This window comes from Vulpes vulpes, chromosome 3, assembly GCF_048418805.1.
Source record: "Vulpes vulpes isolate BD-2025 chromosome 3, VulVul3, whole genome shotgun sequence".
NCBI lineage: Eukaryota > Metazoa > Chordata > Mammalia > Carnivora > Canidae > Vulpes > Vulpes vulpes.
Window position 1 is genome coordinate 22,562,270 of NC_132782.1, and position 11,440 is coordinate 22,573,709.

The window sequence follows — 11,440 nt, forward strand, 5'->3', positions numbered from 1 at the left end:
AATAGCAGCTTCTAGGCTTATAAAATATTTTGTGCCTGTAGGGACTACTGAAGCACAATCGATTTTAGTTTTCTTCCCTCTCCTCCTCCATGCTGACCTTATTGAGCAGACAAAAGTCAGTCCAAACTCAGAAAGGCATCTGATTAGTAGATTACACACAATAAAAAATTTAAACCTTTTTTTAAAATGTTAAACTTAAAAAAAATAAAAATAAAAAAATAAAATGTTAAACTTACTACAGGCTTATCAGAAAAGATCAAATATGACTTACTTAAACATGCAATATTTGATATTGGAAAATTTTGGCTTATAACTAATATTTTCTAAGTTGCAAGATGTTGCCTGTTTCAAATATCGAATAAGCTTTTTTCTCCCACTCTTCTTTCTAAGACCAGCAAAGACCATTTTAGTTCCAGGGATATATTTCTTTGGGTTCTCCAAATATTCCATCAGAGTTTCCTCTCCCCAGATAATACCTATAAAGGTGAAAGGAAGTTTTAAGTTTGTGTAGTTATATTTCTAAGGCTTACTTTCTGATGTGACCCACATATGTGAACAAAAGATTACTCTTAGATTCAATAGGAAGGCCACCATAACTGGGAATACTTACAGTTTCTGACCTACAAGAAAATTCTAAAATTAGTCTTTGGTGCTCTACTCTCCAGGTTCCCTATAGAAATCTAATACTCACATGCTGTTCAGCATGATCCAAGGTACACCAATAAACTGCCAACCAAAGCAGTACCCCCACCCTCCTAGAATCAGAGTTCCTTCTAGAAGAGATCTTAGAAATTAATCTAACCCCTCACATTGCAGATGAGTAAATGATCCAAACAGAGAATTTGTCCTAGGAGACAAGATGACTTAAAGTCAAGAATTTCTTATTTTTTCTTCCAATCACAGGATGTTGCCTCTGTCCAAATTTCTGTCAAAAGTCTATGATTTCAGGAATCCAGTTTTACAATGAGAGAACGGTTGTCTCTTTTTTTTTTTTTTTCCTTTCTAAAACCAGTCAAAAAGAATACGGACACAGAGAAACAGAAATGCTAACTCCATTTTTGATAAAATATTCAGGGAGCACCTATACTCCAAACTTGATATAATTAGAACACTGCCAAAATCATAAAGCCTGGACCAGAGTAACAGGACACCTATCACTAATGATCTCAAAAGAAGACAAGTTCTCCAAAGTAGGTGACATATCCTAAGTAGCAAGTCATAGTCCTCTGGCCCAAAAAGAGGAGAGTGTATATAAGCTGACTGTGAAAGTCTCCCTAAGTTCAAATTGACACTCTGGAGGGTCAAGGGAGCCATGATTGAAGAAGAAAACACAGACATTCCATTTTTTTTTTTTTTTGGAAATTCCATTTTTAAAAGAAGGCTTCTACCTTTTGATTTCCATCTGCACAGAATATCTTTTTCCATCCCTCCACTTTCAGTCTATGTGTGTCCTTACATCTGAAGTGAATCTCTTGTAGGCAACATATAAATGGGTCTTTATTCTTTTTACTCATTCAGTCACCCTATCCTTTTGATTGGAACATTTAGTCCATTTATATTTAAAGTAATTAAGGATAAGTTATATATACTTATTATCATTTTGTTAATTGTTTTCTGGGGTGTTGTTATAGGTCTTCTCTATTCTTTCCTTCTCTTGCTCTCTTCCCTTATAGTTTGATGGCCTTCTTTGGTGTTACACTTAGATTCCTTTCTCTTTATTATGTATTATTATTATTTATTATTTATTATTTTTACACTTAGATTCCTTTCTCTTTATTATTTATTTTTAAATTATTTTTTATTATTTATTGTTACAAGTTTTCAATTTGTGGTTACCATTAGAGTCATTCATCACAGCTTATATGTATAGCAATCTATATTGAGTTGATGGTCCTAAACACATTCTAAAAACAGTAAATTTTTACTCCCCCCTCCATGTTTTATATACATAATACCATATTTTATCTATTTTGTGTATCCCTTCACTAGTTTTTGTAGATTTAACTGAGTTTACTACTTGTGAGTTTTAACTGCTATACTGGCTTTATTTTTTTAAGATGTATTTATTCATGAGAAACACAGAGAAAGAAAGGCAGAGACATAGGTAGAGGGAGAAGCAGGCTCCTCATAGGGAGCCCAATGTGGAACTCTATCCCAGATCCTGGAATCACATCCTGAGCTGAAAGCAGATGCTCAACCGCTGAGCCACCCAGGTGTCCCAAGCCATATTGGCTTTAAAAGTGATTAATCTACTACATAAACTATATTTCCTTTTACCTGTGAAATTTTTCCTTTCATAATTTTCTTACTTTGAATTATGGCCTTTCCTTCTCAGTTAAAGAATTTCCTTTAATATTTCTTATAAGACCCGTTTAGTGATGATGAACTGCTTTAACTTTTGCTTAGGAAATTCTATCTCTCCTTCTGTTCTGAATGATAACCTTTCTGGGCAGAATATTTCTGGTTATAAAGTTTTTCCCTCAACTCTTTGAATACATTTCACTGCCTTCTGGCCTGCAAAGTTTCTGCTGAAAAATCAGCTGATAGTCTTATCAGGTTTCCCTTATATGTATCTGTTTTCATTTCTTTTTTTCTGTTTTAAAATTCTCTTTATCAGTACTTTTTGCCATTTTAATTATTATGTGTTTTGGTGTGGACTCCTTGGGTTCATCTTGTTGGGGGGGTCTCTGTGCTTCCTGGATCTGGATGTCTGTTTCCTTCCCCAAATTAGGGAAATTTTCAGCTATTATCTCTTCAAATAAGTTTTCTGCCCCCTTTCTCTCTCCTCCTTCTGGGATCCCTATAATAAAAAATGCTTGGTGGTGTTGAAGAGGTCCCTTACCCTGTTCTCATCTTTTATTTTTCTTTTATTTATTTTTGTTGTTGTTGTTGTTCAGCTTGATGGCTTTCCATTACCTTGTCTTCCATATCACTGGTAGTTCCTCTTCCTCCTCTAATCTTGATTTCCTCTAGCATATTTTTTATTTCAATTATTGAATTCTTCACCTCTGACTGGTTCTTTTATATTCTATATCTTTTTGTTGAAGTTGAAGTTCCTGATGTTAAGCCCCATTGATTTTCAAGCCAGATGTTATGGGGATTTCTCTTCCAGTTCAAACCCCCTGTGCCTGGTGTGGAGTCTGATTCTCTTGGTTCTCTGTGCTTATGATGTCCCTCCTATTGTATTTTGGGGGTTTGATTCCAAATTGTGTTCCCACCCCTTCTACTCTTTTTGATGTGAACTTCTTTTTGTGATTGGCTGTAGAAGATCTCTTCTGCCAATTTTCAGAGTTAGTTGCAGAGATCTCACTATATTATCTCAGTGTGTCCATAGGATGAGGTGAGCTCAGGATCCTCCCACTCTGCCAGCTTCCTAAAACTTCCTGAATTTGACTTTTTAAGATTCTACATGTAAGTGACATTTTTTTCTCCAACTTACCTCACTCAGCATAAATGCATTCAAGGTTCATCCAAATTTTTGCAAATGGCTAAACTTCCTTCTTTCTCAGAGTTGAACATTCTATCATATATACATTTACCACATCTTTCTCCACTCATCTGTTGACAAACACATAGGTTGTTTCCATAGCTTGGCTATTGCAAATAATGCTGTAATGAACATAGGATGTAGATATCTCTCCCAGATCCTGTTTTCATTTCCTTTGGATACACACCCAGAGATGAGATTACTAGGATGTATGACAGTTACTTTTAATTTTTAATGAATCTCCACACTGTTCTCCATGGTTGCTGCACCAATATGCATTTCTACCACCAGTTCATAAGTGTTTCTTTTTCTCTACATCTTTGCCAACACTTGACACAAGACACAAGACAATTTCTTGTCTTTCTGTTGATAGCGATCTAATAGGCATCAGGTGATATCTCACTGTGGTTTCATTTGCATTTCCCTGACAATTAGTGATGTTGAACACTTTTTTATGTACCTGTTGTCCAATTATATGTCTTCTGTGGGAAAGTATTCAGTTCTTCTGCCTATTTTTTAATTGTTTTGTTGTGGGTTTTTTTGCTATTGTGTTACATCCATTCTTTATATATTTTGAATATCAACCCTTTACCAGATACAAAATTTGCAAATATTTTCTCCCATTCCATAGGTTGCTTTTTCATTTTGTTGACTATTTATTTTGCTGTGCAGAAGCTTTTTAGTTTGATGTAATCCCAGTTAATGCCTGTTGTTCTTGTTGCTTGTGCTTTTGGTGTCAATGTCCAGATTATTACAAAGACCAATGTCAAGGAAATTTTTCCCTATGTTTTCTTCTAGAAGTCTTAGAGTTTCAAGTCTTATATTTAATTTAATTAGGTCTCTAATTCATTTCAAGTTAATTTTTATGAGTGATGTATATAGGGATTCAATTTCATTCTGCTACTTATTATTATGTAATCAGTAAAACAAATAGTAATATTATATCCCCACACCAGTCACAAAGATTACTTAAATTATCTGACTTAAGGAAATTTTATTACTAATTCTTGAATAATGTTAAAGCCAAGCCTTCTATACAGCTTTTAATATTTGACAACAACCTACAATAAAAGATTTGTAATCAGTTTTAATATTATTTCCAATGATGCTAACAATAAAATCCTCTAAATATTAGCAGTTAGAGAAATAAATATCAGGTTATAAATAGTCTACAACTTAAAACTCAAAAGCTAACAGCTCTTGTAATGTGTCAATAAATAATAAAATGACACTATAGAAAAATATTACTTTAAAAACTAAAGAACCATATAAATTCAAATAATAAATCCAAGTTTCAGGTTGATTTATTCAATAGTCTATCAACTAGAAATCCTATTGCAATACATGCAATTAGAATTTGACACTAACTTCCTGAATTTGAACAGACTCCATAGACCCCAGTAATTCTGCCTCATTTCAGACACCAGCTACAAGTTTGGGGTCCTAGACCACCTCAAATTCTAACCAACTGGCTATAAATTTGAGGGTTCCCAGGACACCCTCAAGTCTAATAATTTGCTAAAACAATTTAAAGAACTCAGGAAAGCACTATCCTTACAGTTTTAATATGAAGGATACAAATCAGGACCAGCAAGATAAAGAGATCCATATGATAAAGTCTGGGAAAGTCCCAAACACAGAGCTTCTGGGTCCTGTCCCTAGAGAATCTTCTAAGTACACCTTGTACTCACCAACCAGGAAGCTTAACCAGAGTTTCCAATTAACATGGCTAGAGTTTTTATTGGTGTTTTATTACATAAGACTTCCTATTGAATCATGAGCCATGTGATGGAACTCATTCTCCAGCTCCTATCCCCTAACCCTAAGGTTGGACTGATATGTCACAGAGCCCAAAGCTCCAACTCTCTAATCACATAGTTGGCCTTTCAACCTTGGCCACCTCCATCCTGAAACTATCTGGGAGCCTATCATAAGTCATCTCACTAGCATAAACTCAGGTGGTGGTCCCAGGGCCCAAACTTAAAATAAAAGAAACATTCTTATCACTTGGGAAATTCTAAGGTTTTAGAGATTCCCTCCTAGAAACCTAGGACAAAGACCAGACAAATTCTTTACTATAAAATATTTATTAACAGGATTTTTTCACATACTAAACAGAATGATATTGTGTTCATAACAATGACATTGATGTTTAAAAAGATTCTAAAGCATGCTTTACCAAGGATTAAATTTTATTCTATTTTATTTTAATATAAGCATTTTATCAATTATCTATGTATTTATTTTTTATGTATATATGGTTCTTTATTAGGGATGTTCTCTCAATAAAGATACATTGAAGTCCTAACTCCTAGTACCTCAGAATGTGTCTTTGTGTGGAAATAGGGCCATTGCAGATGTGATTAGTTAAGTTGAAATGAGGTCTCACTGTAGTAGGATGGGCTCCCAATCTAATATGATTGGTCCCCTTATAAAACAGTCATGTGAAGACAGAGACAGGGATGATGAAATGACAGAGATTGGAGTTATGCAGCTGAAGGCCCAAAACACCAAGATAATTGACAAACTACCAGAAACTAGGAAGAAACAAGAAATGAGAACACAGTCCTGCCAATACCTTGATTTTGCACTTCTATCCTCCAGAACTGTAAAACCATAACTTCTGTTATTTTAAGCCACTGAATTTATGATATTTTATAACAGCAGCCCTAGGAAACTAATACAGTTATCAAATTCTTACTGTATATTCCCCACCCCATTCCATCTTGGTTTGCTTGGAAACCCAAGAGAAGTCTAGGAACCAGGGGCTTTACTAGCTCTCCATCCTGCCAAACTGTATTACTCTCAACATTTCAGAAAGATAAAAAGTGTCTTATTTTCACACAAAAATTCGTGAAAATTCTACATGTGCTAATTTTGTTTTAACTAAATCATTTGACTATACACACTTCCCTTTCCCCAATATTCTATACAACCAGAATTTCACTATATCTTACCTATCTGTAGAATGGGCATCTGACAATTAGCTTTTTCAACTATAATATAAATGTCTGACATTAAGCTTTTGTTTGCCAAGGCATCTACTTCAAACACATCCAGTCTGAATAAACACACTGCCAGTTACGTGAGTAGATAGAGCCAGGTTTCCCCACTCATGAAGTTCCCCGCCTCCCTTTTTAAGAATGCTCTGGTAGACCTAGATAACTACATTTGAGAACTGTTTGTTTTTCCCTTCCCATGCTTTAGTTCCCACTCTTATGTTTTAAATTCACCATTAAAGAATGAACCTGTGAAGCCCTAGGCACCCCACCCTTGACTCCAATAAAAGCAAAACACTAGGCCTGCTCATTAGCTCACTCTCACTCTCTCTCTTTCCTCTCAACCACACTGTGTGGTCCCAGGCATACCATGTAACCTCCAGGACTTGTGAGTAATAAATCATGTCTTTCAAAGTTCCCTGACAGTTGCTGCTGAGGTATGTCTTGCAATCATAATAAGAACCACAAGGTCTGGTCCAGCCACAACACTAGTTTTGGTTGGGGAAATGTCTGTGGTGGCTTACTACAAGTAGTATAGGCCCAGGGGAGTGTCCCCAGACATTTATAGTCAATAACATCACTATGGATAGGCTGAGAGCAACCCAAAACACTACCTTCCTAGAAATATTAAATTATTATTAAAATGTTAATATTAAACTAATATTAAATATTAAAATAAGCAGAATCCCTCTTCTGACAAAATGCAAGCTACATTTGCACTAAAAAAATAATGCACAAAATGCTAAATCCCTTCACTGAAAGCCTTCTCCTATAATATACTCCACAAAGCTCATTTAAATAAGCACTATACAGCATTATAAAACCCATTAAGAAATTTTTTAAAATACCAAATTCAAATCACGTATGAAGCTGCAATAATAATAATAATCTAATCCTCCAAACACCAAAGTCAGACAAAGACACCACAAGAGAACTACAAACCAATATCTCTTATCACTATAAATGGAAACATCCTCAACAAAATACTAGCAAACTAAATCCAAGTCACATGAAAAGAATTACATACTATGACCAAATGGGACTTATCCCAGGAATAGAAGTATGGTTCAACATAAGAAAATCAATCAACTTAACATATTAATAGAGCAAAAGGAAAAAGAATACATGATTATTTCAAAAGATGCAGGAAAAAATTTGACAAATTCCAACACCCTTTCCTGATATAAACACTCACTAAACTAAGAATAAAAGGTAAATCGCTTAACAAGAAAACAGGAATGTTTGGAAACCCCCAGCTACTAATACCCAAGGTGAAAAGCTGAAAACTTTTCCTCTAAGATCAGGAACAAGACAAAGATGCTCATTTTCACCAATTCTACTCAGAATTCCATTAAAAGTCCTAGCCAGAGCAATAGGGGAAAAAAAGAAATAAAAGCCATCCAAACTGGAAAGGAAAAAGTAAAACTGTATCTATTCACAGATTATATTATTCTATATATAGAATATCCCCAAGGATCTACAAAAAGAATCTACCAGAACTAATAAATTAATACAACAAAGCTTCAGGGCATAAGATCAACATATAAAAATCAGTTATGCTATATACAAGCAATAAACAATTTGAAACACTTCTATTTATAATTGTATATAAAAGAATAAAATACTTAGGCAAAATTTAACCAAGGAAGTGAAAGACTTGTACCCTGAAAATTACAAAACATTGCTCAAAGAAATGAAAGGAGACCTAAATAAATGGAAAAGTATCCTATGTTCATAGATTGGAACATTCATGTTGCTAAAATGGCAATACTTCCCAAACCCAATCTTCAGATACAATGCAAACTCTATCAAAATTCCAAAGACTTTTTTGCAGAAATGGGAAAGGTTATTCCCAAATTTACGGAATTGCAAAGGGCCCTGAACAGCCAAAACAATACTGAAAAAGAAAAACAGGTGGAGGGCTCATACCTCCTAATTTCAAAACTTATTACAAAACTACAGTAATAAAAATAGTGGGTACTGTTATAAGGATAGATATACAGACCAGTAGAAGACAACTGAATATCCAGAAGTAAACTCTAACATATATGGCCAAGTGAATTTCAAGAAGGGTATCAGGACCATTCAACTGGGAAAGAATGGTCTTTTCAAGAAATGGGCCTGGGATAACTGGATAACCACATGCACTTGATCTTAGCCAAAAGGCCAAGAAGTGATGGATAACCATATGCAAAAGAATGAAGTAGAACTATTCCCTCTCTATAAAAAATTAAGTGAAAATGGGTCAAAAACCTAAATATAAGAGCCAAAACTATAACACTATTTGAAGAAAACACAGGAGTAAATTTTTATGACCTCAGATTTGATTATGGATTCTTAGATTTGATACTCCCCATCCCCAAATCAACAAAAATATAGACTTTATACAAATTAAAAACTTCTGTGCATCAAAGTACATTATCAAGCAAATGAAGACTAACTACAGATAAGAGAAAATATTTGAAAATCACATATTTGATGAGGGTTTAGTGTCCAGAATACATAAAGAACTCTTAAACTCAACAATAAAGAAGACCAACAATTCAAATAAAAAAAATAGGCAGAGGAAAGGAATAGACATTTTTCCAAATACACAAATGGTCAACAAGTTGTTAAATAAAAAAATTTCAACAGAGTGAATTTAAGGATCAAATTGACTTTATTCAATGATGCATGAATCAAGCAGCATATAGAAAGGAATTCCAAACAGCTAAGATCACACCCACTAGGATAGTAATTTTAAGAAGAAAAAGAAAACAACAAGCTTTGCAGAGGATACAGAGAAATAGGAATCCTACATGACTGATGGGAATGTAAAATGGTACAACTACTGTAGAAAACAATTGGGCTTTCCTCAAAAAGTTATATATAGATTTAACAAATGACCCAGTATATATAGAGAGATATATAGAGATATCTATATCTAAATATATATGTATTATATAGATATATAGAAAAAATATATCTCTATATATACCCACAAGACCTGAAAACAGGGATTCAAATACTTATTCCCAAATATTCAGAGCAGCACTATTCACAGTAGGCGAAAGGTGGAAACAATCCAAATGTTCATCAACTGATAAATGGATAAACAAATTGTTGTATATACATTCAACTGAATGATTAGCCATAAAAAGGAATGAAGTACTGATACATGCTACAACTTCAATGAACCTTGAAAACATGCTAAGTGAAAGAAGTCAGACACAAAAGCTCATATTTTATTATTCCTTTTTATGAAATATGCAGAATAGACAAATCCACACAGATAGGAAGCTGATTAGATGTTGCAAGGAGTTAAGGGGAGGAGGAATTGGGGAGTGATTATTTAATAGGTATGGAGGTTGTTCTGGAGTAATGAAAAAGTTTTGAAACTACAGAAAGGTGTTGATTATACAATACTGTGAACACATTAAATGTTACTGACTCATACACTGTAAAATGGCTAATGTGTGAACTTCACCTCAATAAAAAGAATAAAAAGAAACAAAAACAAAACAAAAACCTTTCCAAATAGTAGTATTGTAGTGATCTGAAATTCAGAACAGTAGGAAATGCTGGCCCTCCAAAAACAGTTCAAAATAGAATTGCAATCTATTTAGAGTTGTAACCTATTTTTGAGGTGAGTGCTAATGATATGTATGTATGTATGTATGTATGTATGTATGTATGTATATGTATACCCAGGAGTAATTTCTTTGCAAAGGGATGCCTAGGTGGCTCAGTGGTTAAGCATCTGCCTTTGGCTCAGAGCGTGATCCTGGAGTCCCAGATCAAGTCCCACATCAGGCTCCCTGTATGGAGCCTGTTTCTGTCTCTGCCTCTCTCTCTGTGTCTCTCTCATGAATAAATAAAGTCTTAAAAAAAATTTCTTTGCAAAGATATTATAGTTTTTTCCAACCATTTTTATTTTCAACCCTAAAATGCTTTCTCATTTTAACTGCCATCTATCTACCTTCCACAAACAAAGAAATCATTGAATATATGTTTTCAAACTATTTACACAGCATTCCCCTACTCTGGGATGCCTGGGTGGCTCAGGCATCTGCCTTCAGCTCAGGGTGTGATCCCGGGGACCTGCGATCGAGTCCCCACTGGGTTCCCTGCAAGGAGCCTGCTTCTCTCTCTGCCTATGTCTCTCTGCCTCTCTCTTTGTGTCTATAATGAATATATAAAATCTTAAAAAGAATCCCCCTACTCTGCTAAGAATCACTACTACAAATAGAAAACTACCATTATGCCATTAAAATATGATTTGAACTTTTTAATTTAGCTCATACTTTTTAACATAAGTGTATTGCACAAAATGACATACCTTATATAGGTATAAACCTATGCCACAGAGAATTGCTAATTCCTCTGATCAAAAAGAGACCAGTTATTTAAACATAGATTTTATTATATAAATCAATATCTCAGTATACAAACCTGAGAATTTCATTTTTAATGTAAACTAGAAAGTTATTAAAATATCAAACCATGTGCTTTTGCTCTTTGCTACAAAGTTTCCAATTCTTTCCCACAACTGCCTAGGTTTTACCTTTGTTTTTGTTAGCATCAGAAAATGAATATCCTGGTGCTTGCCCTGTTTTCTTCCAAAAAGATCCCAGAGATTTCGACCTGTCTTACGTTTTCCACCTTTTTCTACTGTGTGGCACTGAGCACAGTTTTCAATAAATATCTTCTTGACTGCTTCAGCATCTCCCATTTTGTTCTGCAACTGTTTTGTTGCACATTAAACCACAGACCAAAAAAAAAAAAATCAGATTTGCAAAGCTGGAAAAAAAGTCCATCACTTTGAAACGACTACTAATGATATGTTTTTAAAGTATTTTATTTATTTGAGAGATAGAGAGCACACAGAGGGAGAAAGTGAAGCAGACTCCCTCCTGAGCAGGGGCTCAATCCCAGGACTCTAACATCATGACCTGAACCAAAGGCAGATGCTTAA

The 11,440-nt window shown here is 34.4% G+C and overlaps 1 pseudogene; it reads right to left on the bottom strand.

The window, feature by feature from the left end:
- Positions 1-267: 267 nt before the first annotated feature.
- On the bottom strand, positions 268-11,197 carry LOC112916549 (cytochrome c, testis-specific-like; annotated as a pseudogene).
- Between the last annotated feature and the right edge of the window lie 243 nt (positions 11,198-11,440).